The sequence below is a fragment of the Zonotrichia albicollis genome, chromosome 9, assembly GCF_047830755.1.
Source record: "Zonotrichia albicollis isolate bZonAlb1 chromosome 9, bZonAlb1.hap1, whole genome shotgun sequence".
Taxonomy (NCBI): Eukaryota; Metazoa; Chordata; class Aves; order Passeriformes; family Passerellidae; genus Zonotrichia; species Zonotrichia albicollis.
Window position 1 is genome coordinate 29,341,018 of NC_133827.1, and position 13,915 is coordinate 29,354,932.

The 13,915-nt window shown below is 38.6% G+C and overlaps 1 long non-coding RNA gene across 2 annotated transcripts in view; it reads left to right on the plus strand.

Moving 5' to 3' along the window:
* LOC102070302 (uncharacterized) overlaps positions 1 to 13,915 on the plus strand; it is a 50,851-nt gene that overhangs the window by 16,467 nt on the left and 20,469 nt on the right. Inside the window, exons 3-4 of one of the 2 annotated variants that reach the window (XR_003380950.2) lie at positions 12,068 to 12,160; positions 13,237 to 13,477. The exons of the other annotated variant lie outside the window; for it this stretch is intronic. This is a non-coding gene — a long non-coding RNA (uncharacterized LOC102070302). Of the gene's footprint in view, positions 1 to 12,067; positions 12,161 to 13,236; positions 13,478 to 13,915 lie in introns of those variants that run through there. 2 annotated transcript variants of the gene reach the window in all.

The following is a 13,915-nucleotide window of genomic DNA, read 5'->3' on the forward strand; positions in this document are numbered from 1 at the left end:
CTGGCCAGCCTCCATTGGCAGCCGTCCTGAGGAGCCAGGAGGAGTTTTGCAGAGCTGCTTTTCCCCTTCACTGGACTCCCTGCACGAGGCTGAGGGCATCAGGGCTGCAGCTGCTTTCACGGATGAACTCGGTGTTTCAAGAGGCCTGGCTGTAGTGAGGTATCTAACATGTCATAAACACAGGCTTAAGTTCTTAAGGATTAAAGCAAAAGTTAGATAATCTGATTCTCCAAACAGCAGTAGAGGATGAAGTGAACAGCTGTCTGAAGCTGCTGTGGCATGGCACAATGGGCTGGGAGGTGCTAAAGATGGAGCTGGAGGGGCTGACTTGCAGCATGCCTCGAGGCGACCATCAATAAACCAAAGGGTACCACATCTCCTCCTCCTCCTCAGTATTTTGAGGACCAAGCTGTGACCTAACACAGGAGATACAGTTTCTGCAAAGTACACAACTGCTGCTTCTCCTTGTTTTGTTTCTGCTTCGTTCTTGGTCCTCAAGAAAGGACAAGGACTTTACACTCTATGACAAATAATACAGATGGAGTGTAAACATTGAAAGAATCAGCTTTAACTGTGACAGATATAGCTAAGGGTCAAACATTTAGTTTACCTCAATTTTTATTGATATATAGTTGCCAAATCTAAATTATTTGATCTGAAATGGCAGTGGACATTCAGAATGACACAACTAGGCAAATATCATATAAAGGCAAGTTCCAGATGAAATTGCCAGAGGAGTCATTCTTCAGAAATCCTAGCTGTAAAATATTGCCTCCCTGTTCATGAGACAGCTGCAAGAAGCATTCATGAGTTTAATTTAAGAATAAGTTTCCTCAAGGAACTTTAGCCTTTATTTAAGATCTGGAAATCTGTGTATCTGTAAGAAGCTATATGTAAAATGCATTTTATTCTTTGAAGCAGAAGGCCTTTAAGGGACTTAATTAATTCTGGTTTTAACATGGATGCGTATCCGTACGTTAGTTTCATGTTCTCCAGGTGACGCACTGACTTTATTTAGAAGCCTCTGAGTTTATGTGAGCCAAGACAGTCCCATAGATGTGCTGATATAACTCTGCTGAGATACCACACGCAGATTGCTTTTTTTATGACTTTGAATATTTATTTGAAGTTTTCATTTCAAGAGATTTAGGTGGAGTCATTCTGCTTGATGAATAGAGTTGTGGATTTTTTTTTTCATGATGTAAAAGGGTTTGCTTCCCCCATCTGGTCATGTATCCATTGTGTCAATTTCTGCAGTTCTGTTGTTCCAGAAAAAGCACATAGACTCATGTGGTTGAAGTAATCTGACTTCCAGCCATCTATTGACATAGCCTTAGTAACCCAAATACAAACCTACCTCAGACTCTTTCATACTCAGTCCCCAAAACCCAAGTTTGTTGTCTGTCCTTTCCCAGAGCCATTCCCAGTTTAGATCTGTGTCTTTCCCACATTGTTTCGCCTGGTTCTGCCATCCACAGTCTTTTCCGTGACCCCATGGTTCTTTTGCCTGCCCCTTGCAGAAGCATCTCCCAGAGCTCTTCCTAAGTCCAGGGAAAGCCAAGAAGCACATCTGAGCATCAGTCCTGCCTTCAACACCTTCTCACATTTGTAGCCTTTGAACCTAAATAACCTTTAAACAAAGATTTTCAGAAGAACTATAAAAGACTGTGAGAGGAAAGCAACAAAATAAATACATTTAGAGTTAATATCTCCAAGAGAAACATCTGTTTGTTCCTTTGAGTAACCAAAGGCAAATACACGTGTTCAGAACATGCTACAGACTAATGCCTACAGCTGACACCATGAACTTCCATGAACTTTCTGTTCAGTGTCATTAATAATGGATTCAAAACAATTTTTTTGTAGTGCTAATACAGAGCTTTTAGTTTTATTAAATAAGTAATAGCACTTTTTTTTTTTGTTGAACATATTGTAGCATTTAGACTGCCTGTATCTTCAAATATTAGAAGCTTCAGCAGATGACTCTATTCAAAATGACTTTTATCACAGGGAGTTCACTTGTAGGACATCACTTAATTGGAGCAGACTTCTAATTAGTAACAAAATTAATATTTAAAAAAGAATCAGAAAAAATATGCACACTGGAGAGTGCAAGAGTATCAAATACCAGCAGCAGAAGATAGCACTGATCAAAACATTACTGGAGTGCCACTTGGGTTACTCTGAGTGCTGCAGCTTGGGAACATGGCCAGGCTGCACCCTGTTTCCCAGAGAGGAGAGAAAGTCCTAAACACTTCTCTTGCCCAGGAGAAGAGAAAATGAAGGGCCATCAGGGAACTGCTAGGACTCCAGTGCAGTGCTCAGTTTGGGGTCCCAGATGAGCCATGGAGGGGGGACTGAAATCCTCAAGTCCTCCCAGAAAGCCTCACTGCACGTGAGGATGATTCCTTCTCACCTTGCTGGATGCTTATGAGAAACCTGGCCCCAGGGCTCAAACTGAATCAATGGGGACTGGGAGACTGGGGGAGTGTTCAGAATACTTGAAAGAAATATTCTGTTCCTGCAATCAGCTTTTGCTTTGTGCACTGTGTGTGGCCACACACATGCAAGCATTTCACCTAGAAGAGATATGTTTGTGCACTTTGTGACTGTAAACACCTTCTTACAGTGAAACACTTGTGCTCCTCACATACTGCCCTTCTGTATCCTTCAGGAATTTTTCACTCATCTAGACAGCGATGCAATTTTGAACTTTCCCAGGGTAGCAGTAACCTCCAGTCTTCACTTTTTGTAATATGTTCCATATGTTTCTTGATGATCACACACATGAAAAATCATAGAGTATGTATCAGAGTATATGTGTATGGATTCATCATCCTTCCCCTTCTGCATGATAGCCCTCCTTGGAGTGGGGAGGTAAGTTCAGTACATTAGCCACTCAGGGAATGCAAACAGTTATTTAATGGGTGTCACAGAAAAACCCAGTGTAGGTGAAATCATCCCACACTTCCCATTATTAAAGACAATGTGAATGGGAATTCAGGTTCAGTTTTCTGAAGTGTGGGTGAAGCTCCAAACAAGATCTCCCACATCCACAGGCAGTGCTTCAACATGCAGATTAAGTGAGATCTGACATTCCTGCAGTTAATGATTTGTTGATTAAATACCACATTAGAATTTATTTATACAATAGGAAACATATTTTGCAATTTTTTTCTCAGATTTAAATTTCTAACCTCTCCTTCTGGCAACAAATCTAGTTTAGATCCATTGAAGTTATCTTTCTGTGATGATACAAATAGAGGCAAGGAATATTGATTTCAGTGGGATGTTGTGATATAGCCATCTGTTTGCCAAGCATGATTACTTTCAGTTAATTTCCAATAAAGCCCAGAAAAGCCACCAAAAATAGTCACTTTTGGATGTTACAGACAGCTTAGACTACTGGAGACATTTTAAAAGAACACAGTTTCACGTTGTTCTCCACTTGATTTCTGAACAGTTGGCCCTGTGACATTTGGCCAACCAAAAAAATGAGCATAATTTTGAATGGCCTCCTTGCACCATCTACAGGATTTGGTAGGACATTTTGGAGGTCATGATTTTAAAAACAGAAGTCCTTACTTCAGAAGTAGTGCCAACAGAGGCAGCAAGCAGAGAAGAAAGGTCCTTGTCCTAGTTGGGAAGTTGAGTGCAGCAAAAAGGAAATTTGTGTATATGAAAGAGTAACAAGTCACGAGTGCCCATCTCCTGTAGTCTCTAGCAAGAGGACTCTACTCTACACCCTGGAAATTGGGCAGTTACTAAGAAAAGACATCAAAGATAGCAGAAATTACTCCTACATACCTTAGAAAATGAACTGCAAGGTGGTCAGGCAGCTTCTGCAACTTAAATCACTGGGAGTAATCTGGCACTGTGGTTTGAAAATAAAAATTTGATCAATCACAGAGATATTTAAGAAAAAGTCCTTTGCAATTTTGTTTTACAAATACTTCATATTGCTGTTCATATTTAAAAAAAAAAATTTACATTTCTTTCGCCCCCCAGAAGTTTTGTCACCTGGTATTTTATGTCATCCTCCTTCAGTGAGGGAGGTGCATCTTTTCAATGTATAGCGAAGCAAAACAGCCAATGGAAGATGTAGGGTAACATAAAACTCTACAGCATATGCTTCTTCACCAGGGAAAGGAAGCTTGTCACTCTACTCAATAAAAGACATAGAAATACCATGGGATTTTCCCCCCTGCAATTGGGCCCCAAATGTTCTCATGCTATACTTGTAATGTGCATTACTAGCTGATTAGAAGTGACATCAATTAGTCACATGTCTGTGTTTCTGATGGAAATAAAAATGAGCTTCTGTACACAAAATCTCAAATTCATCTCTACATTGCCTAGGGATTTTTCCTTCTGCAATATCAGTTATCGGTTTAATATAATATTGTTGACTTAACAATGATATATTTCAGGCTGAAGGCAGAAATGCATTTTGCATTAATAAATTGTTTTGAGATGGGCTTAAAGAATATTTCATTATATAAGAGAGGCAGCTATAAAACCTATTTGGTGGTCTTTCAATCACTGCTACCTGTGGCCTATTTATGTGGATGGCATTCATCAGTATGGCAGGAAATATTAAGCAAGTGCTAGACAGTTATTAGCTCTCCTCAAGCAGAAGTCCTCATACCCTCTATTCATATACCATGGGAAAAATTCACTTGGTATTTTCTTTCTTGCAACTGTTCTGCTGTTCATAATTTGATGGAAAATTGATTAATCACACATTTAACTCAATGCAAGATCTTCTGCACTGTAATAAATTATGGCCATTAATCAATAAGTACAAAGTAATTCCAGGAGTCTGGAGACATGCTGATTTCTAATAGAAAAACTTGTGCTTAGGCCTTCTTGCCAGTGACCACTTCATCTGAGGTATTTTGCACCTGCCTCAATCCAATTAGATGACATAATTAATGAATCTCGGTGCAGTTGATAATTTGTTATACAAAAGAAAGAATGTTTTGGCACATCTATTAAGTCCTGATGTACAAATCTTTGCAAAGGGGGGAATACTAGGAAGCCAAGAGGGGAACCTATAGCCTCTGCTACAGCAGAAGAAATCTCTGTTTATTCCAGGGCACTGAGTATACTAATTTTACTGAACTTTAAAATCTGCACATTTCCTTCTGCCATCTTTAAAGGGATCCTGTGCAGAAGCCTTCCATGCCATCTTGCTTCTTTTGTGACAAATTAAATGGTATTATTTGAGCAAGCATTCAGGAAGTTTTGTTTCCCAGGCAATCTAATCAATGTGTCCCTGGCTGCGTATCGGTTACAGTTTTACATATCGCAATCCATTTGCACCTGTTATGTCCAGCTAACATAGAGACACTCAATAGATTTTGGTGAGAGAAAGAGTGTGAAGATAAAAAGAACCAGTCTGCTGCTAATTCTGTCACTAGGAGACGCCATGAGCAGATTTTATTTAGAGACTTTGAAAAACAATTAGCTGAGGATTATAGGACTAAAAGGCCTTTACTAGCTGTACCTGGAAAATACTTTGCCCATTTAATGCCTTCTAAGCTGTCATTGTGCTTGAACTTCAGTCCCAGTGATTAATGAAAAGCTGCAGGGCACAGCTAGAAGCTAAAGTCTCAATTATGGAAAAGCAGTAACTAGTTTAATGTGCTGATGCTTTTATACTTAAACTGACAGCTGTGAAAAATGGCAATATTTCCAATCACGCTTTAATAATTTATCATTAATTTATTGGCATGTCCAACACACTTTAGTCCTACTGTTCTTTTTCTCCTTTTAGGCTCATGGCATTTCAATACTGGAGAGCAAAATCTGTTGCAAATCTCTAAGGACAAACCTTATGGTGCCTGAGTGATTACTGTTTGCAGGCAGTCAGTATTACCAAGGAGTCCACAGTTTATCGGCACAGATATAGCGCGAACATTTTTGTGGGCTATGATATGTGAACGTGTTTCATTAGCGGCTGCTAAATTGCTCCAACTCCATCCACTTCAGTGGAGTTAGAGCAACTGAAGAACATAGATGGCTTTGTGGGACTGGGGGCAGTCAGGCTCATGCAGGCAGTTTTCGTTTGTCAGCCCAGCAAGCTCCCTGGATGGAGAACAGGAGCTGTCTAACTGCTCTAAATCAAAAATTAAATTTGGAAAGTGTCCCTTTTGAAGAGCACAGGCAGAGCGTCACCTGCTATGAAATCTGCAGAAACATTATTATGTTTAATACTTAACAACTGAATCAGTGCAGCTAAGTCAATTTAAACCAGCTGAAGATCTACAGTCCATATATTTTTGAAATATTTTGAATTTTTTCTTTGCTGTTTTGGTTCTTCCTGCTTATTCAGTTTTTTCTGACAAGGTGTATGAACAAAGGGAGAGGAACAAAGTGAAATAATAAAACTTGTTTCGGTACAATTTTCATGCTGCATTTCCAATTTAGTATGTCATGTTTCTTGGCTGTTCTCAGGTCTGCTGTGGACAGGACAAACCTTCATGAAAATTGGCAAATACTATTTTCAGAGTTCATTACTGTTTTTTTTTGACAGCAGAAGTTGACCCTATTTTATTTTTCATCTGATACTCCTGTCATTTATAAAATATTAGTCATCCAAACAGGAGTGCCTCTCAATACTTTATTTTTCACACAAAACCTACATTTCTCTTTGTGCAATGGTTGACATAGTCTGGGTGAAACTCACTGCAATTTTGGGGGAAAGTTGATAATTCCTGAGCTTTTTTGCCAAGCTCATGCAGCCCTAAATGGCAGCTGAGCTCTTCCTGACAGCATGGTTGTGCTGATGGTTGTCAGTTCCTGGACTGAAAAACAGGCTGACTGAACAGTAGGGAAAGTTATTCTGGACTGTTTGATGTAAACTACTACAAAATTGTAACTGGCTGTCATTTATGACCTGGCTGAATAGGAGAGACGTGGCTATGAGAGAATATTAACACCAATTGATGTAATGGTCTAACAAGTATAACATATTATATTGCTGGACTGGTCAAAAAAGCTGCAGTGTGTCCAATTTGAATTGACATGATGGAAAAGACCTGTCAAGTGGGTTGTTCCGTACGTTGAGAATTTGCTGTTTCCTATTAAAAAAAAAAAAGATTTTTGCCTTTGCTTGTATTTGCTTTTGAGATTTTTGGTTTGACATTTTGATCATTTTGATCATTCTTTTCCATGCAGACAGAGTTTATACTAATTAGTTAACAGTTCAATTATTATCAAAGGGAGTTTTGAATGAAAAGAACCAAGTTCCCAGCCCTGCTCTAACTATGTGTTTGAGCACTGAGTGTAGCCCTTCATTAGGAACCCTGGAAATGGGCAAAGGAACGTGAATCATTAGAAATACTTATGTCTACTACTGTTTCTTAGGGGAATTGAGCACCTCTTTTGGGAATTTCTGCCTGAAAAAAGGCAGTTTATTCTAATCCATATTATCTGTCATGCTGTAGACCTAATACTGTAGCAACTTGTGAAAGAGTGGAGAAATGCAACAAAACCCACAGAGGTGCCTGGGGTGCCAAAGGTATGTCTGGATTTGTGAGATTCGTGTCTGGCTGTTGCTGGATGTACAGTCAGTCACCAGCAATCCCTCTATTACCACTCTGCCACCCTCTATTTTCAGGCTCCTACTTTGAGGCTTGATTACAGCAATTTGGAGGATGTATGCAAACCTATTCCAGCTACTAATTGAAGGATCCCTACTAATTAGAAAAGGCTATGGAACAAATAACAATTGGCAAGTATGGGGTCTTTTTCTGTATGGAACACCCTTCAAACACTGACTTCTGTCTTGAACAAATTCATCATTACATTTTATGGATAGGAGACAGACTTTGAAAGTCATTATGTGTGTTGTTACTGTTGCACATCTAAAAATATTTAGTATTTTCCTAAAAGCCCCAACTGCTGAAGCTGTGTCATTGTGTAAGGGTCTTAGTTTCTATTAAGAAAGCTAAAACTTTAATTTCAGTGCTTCTTGATAGAGGAAAAGTCTTGAAAATATGTATCCCAAAGGCCCAACTTGAAAAGGCAAATAAAAAAAAGAAGATTTTTTTTAAATTTAAAAATTATCTTTCTCAAAAGTCTCAATATCTACTGGAAATGACAGCAATTTTGGACTTTTTGAAGTTAGCACAGATATGACTGTAACTGCTACCATAGATTAGGTTTCTTAGTGTGACTAAATGCAAAGTTTGCAAGATCCAGCTCCTATATCTACTTCTATTGCAATTCTATTGCAATTTTTAGTTGAGATATGTTCCCTGAAGAGTGGTTCATATCTTTGCTGAGACAATAATTTAAAATAAAACATGTAGAAATCAGTTTTGCAGGACATTTCTTTATGGTACCTTGTCAGAAACAGTCAATTCTTTCTTAAATTCATTTTTAAATGAGGAGATGTGTCATTAGGTAAACAGTGATTACCTAGTCATCGGCTGATCATCTCTTCTCTCTCTCTGAAAGCAAGACTGGTAGCTGGACCATATCTCAGGATCTTATCTGGGAGATGTTTGGCTGCAATGGAGGTTTATCCCATGCTACTTCCAGATGAGGCTGTACCATTTCTTCTAGAGCAATCTTCTGTTTGTGCTAACGTGGGCAGGTTTACAAGAATGCATGTGTGCATTTTTGCAGGAACACATCTAACTTGTATATGATATTCCATGCATTTGCATTAGTCTTCAAGTAATAAAATAAAAAGCATTTAATTTCATGTTTGTCATCTTAAATGCACTCTCTTAATAAGCTTAAACCTCTTACACTTATACCTGTGCTTTATCTCTTCACAACCGGCCCCATGCTTCCTAAAAATAGTTCTTTTCCACTATGAGAGAGTATCTCTTCCTCTGCTGCTGAATTGGATAAGAATATTGTCCATTCTGCAATAGAGGGATTTGTCTCACTTTCCCACTGCCTCAGTGAGGTATTTTTAGCAGCTATTAATGTTAGTTTAATCCAAATGTTATTTACAGTAGAAGCGCCAGATATTTTAGTAATGCCATTAAATACACATAAGTCTAGAAAATGCTGAAAATTCAGTCCTATTGACACTTTGATAACGTCAAGTATTTTCTATTGAAATTCTGTGGATCTGGAATTCAGTATCAGGTGATGAGTGTCACAGGTACAGTGCAAGTATTTATTTGGTGTGATCCTTCACGAAATACGTGTGACAAAAATCAGAAAAAAACAGCACACAGTCAAGGCTTCTCAGCACCTTCACTGACACAGACTGCTTTAGGACCTGGTTTGACCATGATTTTCATCATAGTCAACACTGAGTGTTTCTGTGGGCATTGTTGCCTGAGTGCAATATTCCCATGAGGAAGCTTTCATGCTACTAAAAGTGTTGTCTTGCTGGACTTTATAGATTGCCCTAAACTATCATGACAAAATACCACTAACTTCTGAATTTGCCTAAGTGTCTTAAAACACAAATAATACACTCTGTGTCTTATGCCAAATGCCGCCAGATTTCCTAGTGACCTACTTTCCCTGAAGGTCAAAGCCAGTCAGACACTTTCTCAGACTTACATCACAGTGGGGTTAGACAGACACCTCTAATTGTGCTAGGGGATCCTGCTTTGCACTTGCCAGAGAAAATATTACAGAGTGGAGTTATTTCAATTGATTTCAACAGGTCAAGCTCAACTGTGCTACAGGAGATGTGAGACAGATTCAACAAGTGAGAGAAAACAATGGGCTCTGTGTCACCTTGGTAGTGAGTAAAGGGTGCTGTGGGTAGGAGTCAGCATGTTGAAAATCTCCAGCCCATAAATGCATGTTACAGTTTAGCCTGTGTCACACACAGCTTGGTTAGGAACATCACTCACACAGTGGTAAAGCCAGAATACCACTTACAAGGAAAACCAGGTCTCCCATTTTTCTCCAGCTGTGTCATTCCTTATTCATTACATTGTTTGCCCAAACTGTCTCTAGAGCTCAGGTAGAAGTTGGGCTTTCCTGCCCAGCTAGAAAGCAACACCTAATGTTTTCTAACTCCAGGGGACGTTCTTTGGTTTGGACTGTGGTGGTAAAAATAACTGGGGATTTTTCTTCTGGCTGCCAGTCCTGGACTTCCCAGCTTCCTCTTTGCAGCCCAAGAGCTTGTCCCTCCTGTAGTGATTGCACCACCTGCACACTGCCTTGGTGTAACCAGAACACAACCTTACTCTTCCCAGTGGGGTATGGTGGAGACTGCTTTCTCCTGAGCCCAGGCACACGTATCTTACACAAATACTGTTTTGTGGTAGGAAGTGAAAGAGCAGCCAATTATTCTTCACCTTTTCTTGCCCCCTTGCCCTTTCCTTAAAAGTGGATCTAGCCTGGAATAGTTCACTAAAAGTCACATCGTATACAACAGTTTTTCAGAGAACCTTTTATTTTTCGTTTGTGCAAGCTGAAGTCACGTTGGCCAAGCTGTGACACAGAAGCCCCTCCCAGATGAATAGAAATGATTGTGTCCCTGGCCCAACTTGGGGTGTTATGTGCTGGCTCTTCATGGAGGGGTGTTGCATGGCTTACATAACCAGGAAACAGATAGAAGAAAGAATTCTTTTTTGTTTTAAAATTAAAAGACGGCATCAAATCTGCACATAAAGTCAGGGGGGCTCGCTGGTAGGCCCTGTAGTGGGGGGATGCTCTATTAATTGAAATATCAATGGTGGGAAGTGAGAAATTGTCTTCAATGCAGACTACCTAAATACTCAGAAGTCTGGAGATAATATGCTCTGATTGATGTATTGTGAGTGAAGGCACACTCACAGTACCAGGGTAGTGCAATGGGAAAGTTCAATTTCAGATGTCTAGGGCAGGAGCAGATCGTTTGATAGACCCTCTTTAGGAGTATAACAACTTGGAAAGTTATCTCTAAGTTTTGATAATCACTTTGCCTTCTGAGACTGCCAATCTATTTCTTAACTGTTCTTTTTAGTGTGAAAAAGTCTCCCATTTCTATTCTCTGCCCTACATACTTGGGTCAGGAAGCGAACATCCTATTTTTATAGCTTTGAAGCAAAATGGATATATAAGCAGCTGATTTCTTCACAGAATCCTTCTCAGACATTCTTTTATTTTTTTTACAAGAGGAGTCCTCACTCTTTCACCAGTCTTTACCTTAAAAGAAATAGGGCAACACAACTAAAGAAGATTCACAATTTTACCTGCTGAAGGGCACTGTAGTCAATGGTATTCAGCCCTGCAAGGACCTGCTAATATTATTTAAACTGTGGCCCAATTAGAAAAAAGGCTCTTTAAAAAAAAATATTTTTGAATAGCATACAGCAGAATAAAAAGATATTTTAAAGGAATGTTCTGATTTTTCCACTAACTGAATTTAACTTTTTTTTTGTTTGATATATGAATAAAGTTTTGTTTGTTTTGAACACTTCTGCTTCAAGAACTCATGGAAAGCACATTCAAATCTGTATTACTTCGATTTCAGGCTCAGTTTTGGTTTGGGAAGAGTTCTGGAGAAACAAGATTACAGGAACTAATTCCTATCTGGGACAAAGGCTTTTGATGCACATTTTGCTTTTACAAGACCTTATTAGCAGGCATTCTGTTTCTTTGGTAAAATGAGTTACTTATTCAGCTTCAAGGTACCTTTTTATAAATATCAAAACAGATGATTTCTTGCAAGCAATTATTCTGGAGAAAGAACAGTGAGGGATCATTTTAGGAAGGAAATTAGGGGAGACACTTTAATGTACGCAAACACAACATATGACAGTAGCATTGCATTGCTATGTAAAACAAGTCATTCAGATTTATATATTGAAGTCTCTGTTAGTAGTTAATCTGCTGCTGGCCACCTGCAGAGGAGGAATGGAAAAGGTTCCTTTTGATCTCTTTTGTGAAATGACCTTTAAGGGTGAAAAAATATAAAAAGAAAATAAATGTGAATGAACCTTAAAAGGTTTGGTACAAATATTCTGTTGGGAACTGTTTGGTCCTTTAAAAAGATGTCCACATAGGATGTAAAATGTATGAAAGAGAGTAACATCTGTGCTTTAGGTCAGGAAGGCTTATCACCCATTAATGTAACTCAGCTAACTTCTTACAGGTCCCTGAGACACAGTGTTAGTCTGCTGGGTTACTTTGTGAATGTGCTGCGTCTCAGCAGAGAAGAGCAGCTTTGAATATGGAAATGAAGGAGGTAAGGACAGCAATTTCAACTCTGCTATGCATTACACCTCTTCTTGACAAGGGTTCCATTCAGGTGTGGTGTTTTGCTGACCCCTGTGTATTTTATGTATCTCTGTGCCTAAACTCCTGGTCTTTGTCTTGTACCTGACTGCAGGTTTGGATTCAATTTTGCTGGTAGGAAAAGATATTTAACCATGATTTATACTCATTTAAGTGGAAGGGGCCAAAGCAGAGCTCCTTCAATCTTGCCTACATCAGCAAACACTATAGATTCACCCATGCATGGAAATAAAACTGAGCGCTTGCATCTCACATTATCTTTGTGTCTAAATGAGGCTAAATGTCTGAAAATCATGCTCATGACCTCTGAGTGGGCAGAGATAATTCTGTCTATTATACCTCTCCACTTTCCTAAGATCCTGGATTTCTCAAACTGTCTGTAAAAGCCCAGGTTCTCCTCTGACCCTTGCACATACCCCGACACCAGGAAGACATATGTCTTAACAGATAATGGCTCCATTGTGTGAATACTGTCAGTATCATATCAATGTGACATAAATACAGCAAATTAGCCGTATGTTACTTACATCAGAACTGCTCCAGCTCTTTGTGTGGAAAGGAAAAGGTGCAAGTGAAAGCTCTCTGAAGCAGCATGAGTCTTTTCCTTTTTTTAATAGTGCTTCTGTGAAAACTGCACCAAGTTTTAGATTTGGTACTAATTCAAGGCAATTTCTCCCCCAAAATAAGAAAGAACTAAGGTTAATAATTAAACCTAAGCACTGCAAAATTTGTACTTTGGCAAAATTTTCCTTAAGGAATATTATTGCCAGTCTTCACCATACATGTGTGAAAATTACATGTTTCTTGTTCATATCACTGTGGAATTCGCTCCCTGCCACTATCATAAAATAGCTTCTTTCATGATAAAAGACAGATTAGTTAAGAGAGCTCTTTGCAATTACCTTTAGTTTTGGAGACTCAAATTCATTGAATTCCTTTCTATTGTGTCTTCAGTGATTGCAAAAATTAGATCTATTTAGTCTCTTGAAAATTAAAATTTTAACTGTGACTCTTTTTCTCTTCTAGGCATTTGCAAGGTGATACAACCATTGATAAGGCATAATACTTCTTATGTCACTCAGGAAATATTGCAAAATTATATTATGAGAAGTGATAGAAAAAATCAAATGAAAATGAAACCTTTTTTTTGACCACATGCATTTCTCAGGCACATGGTATACATTTCTCAGGCACATGCATTTCTAGAGACATGGTATGATTTTATTAATATACAAACATATTAATAATAAAAAGACATCAAATAACTTTTGGAACTAAATATTCATTTGAGTTTGTAAATTTTTACTGAAGTGTGATGTAACAAGTGTCATGAAAAATGTTTGTAAGTTTTCCTGAACTTATATCCCTTCCTTAAAGAGTAGTTCATGGAAACAAGGAAGGTGCCCGTCTGGTTGTGTATAATCAAAAATGGCACATTACTGGAAATTAAATATAGGCAATATTTTTTCAGAAAGTATCAAATAATGAATACATGTGCTCTCCATTTTTTGCAAACACTTGAATGTTCATTTCATAAGCTTGTGTTCATTCTCCCCCTGCCCTCCTTTCATGGGAACATCTTTAAACAATGGTTTTCAACAAGTCACTTTTTTCAATTTTTTAGCTGTAAGGTATCAAATTGCACCAGTCTGATTGCATGTGTGTTTTTCTATAACAAGTCAACACTGAATGCATGAACAAATTA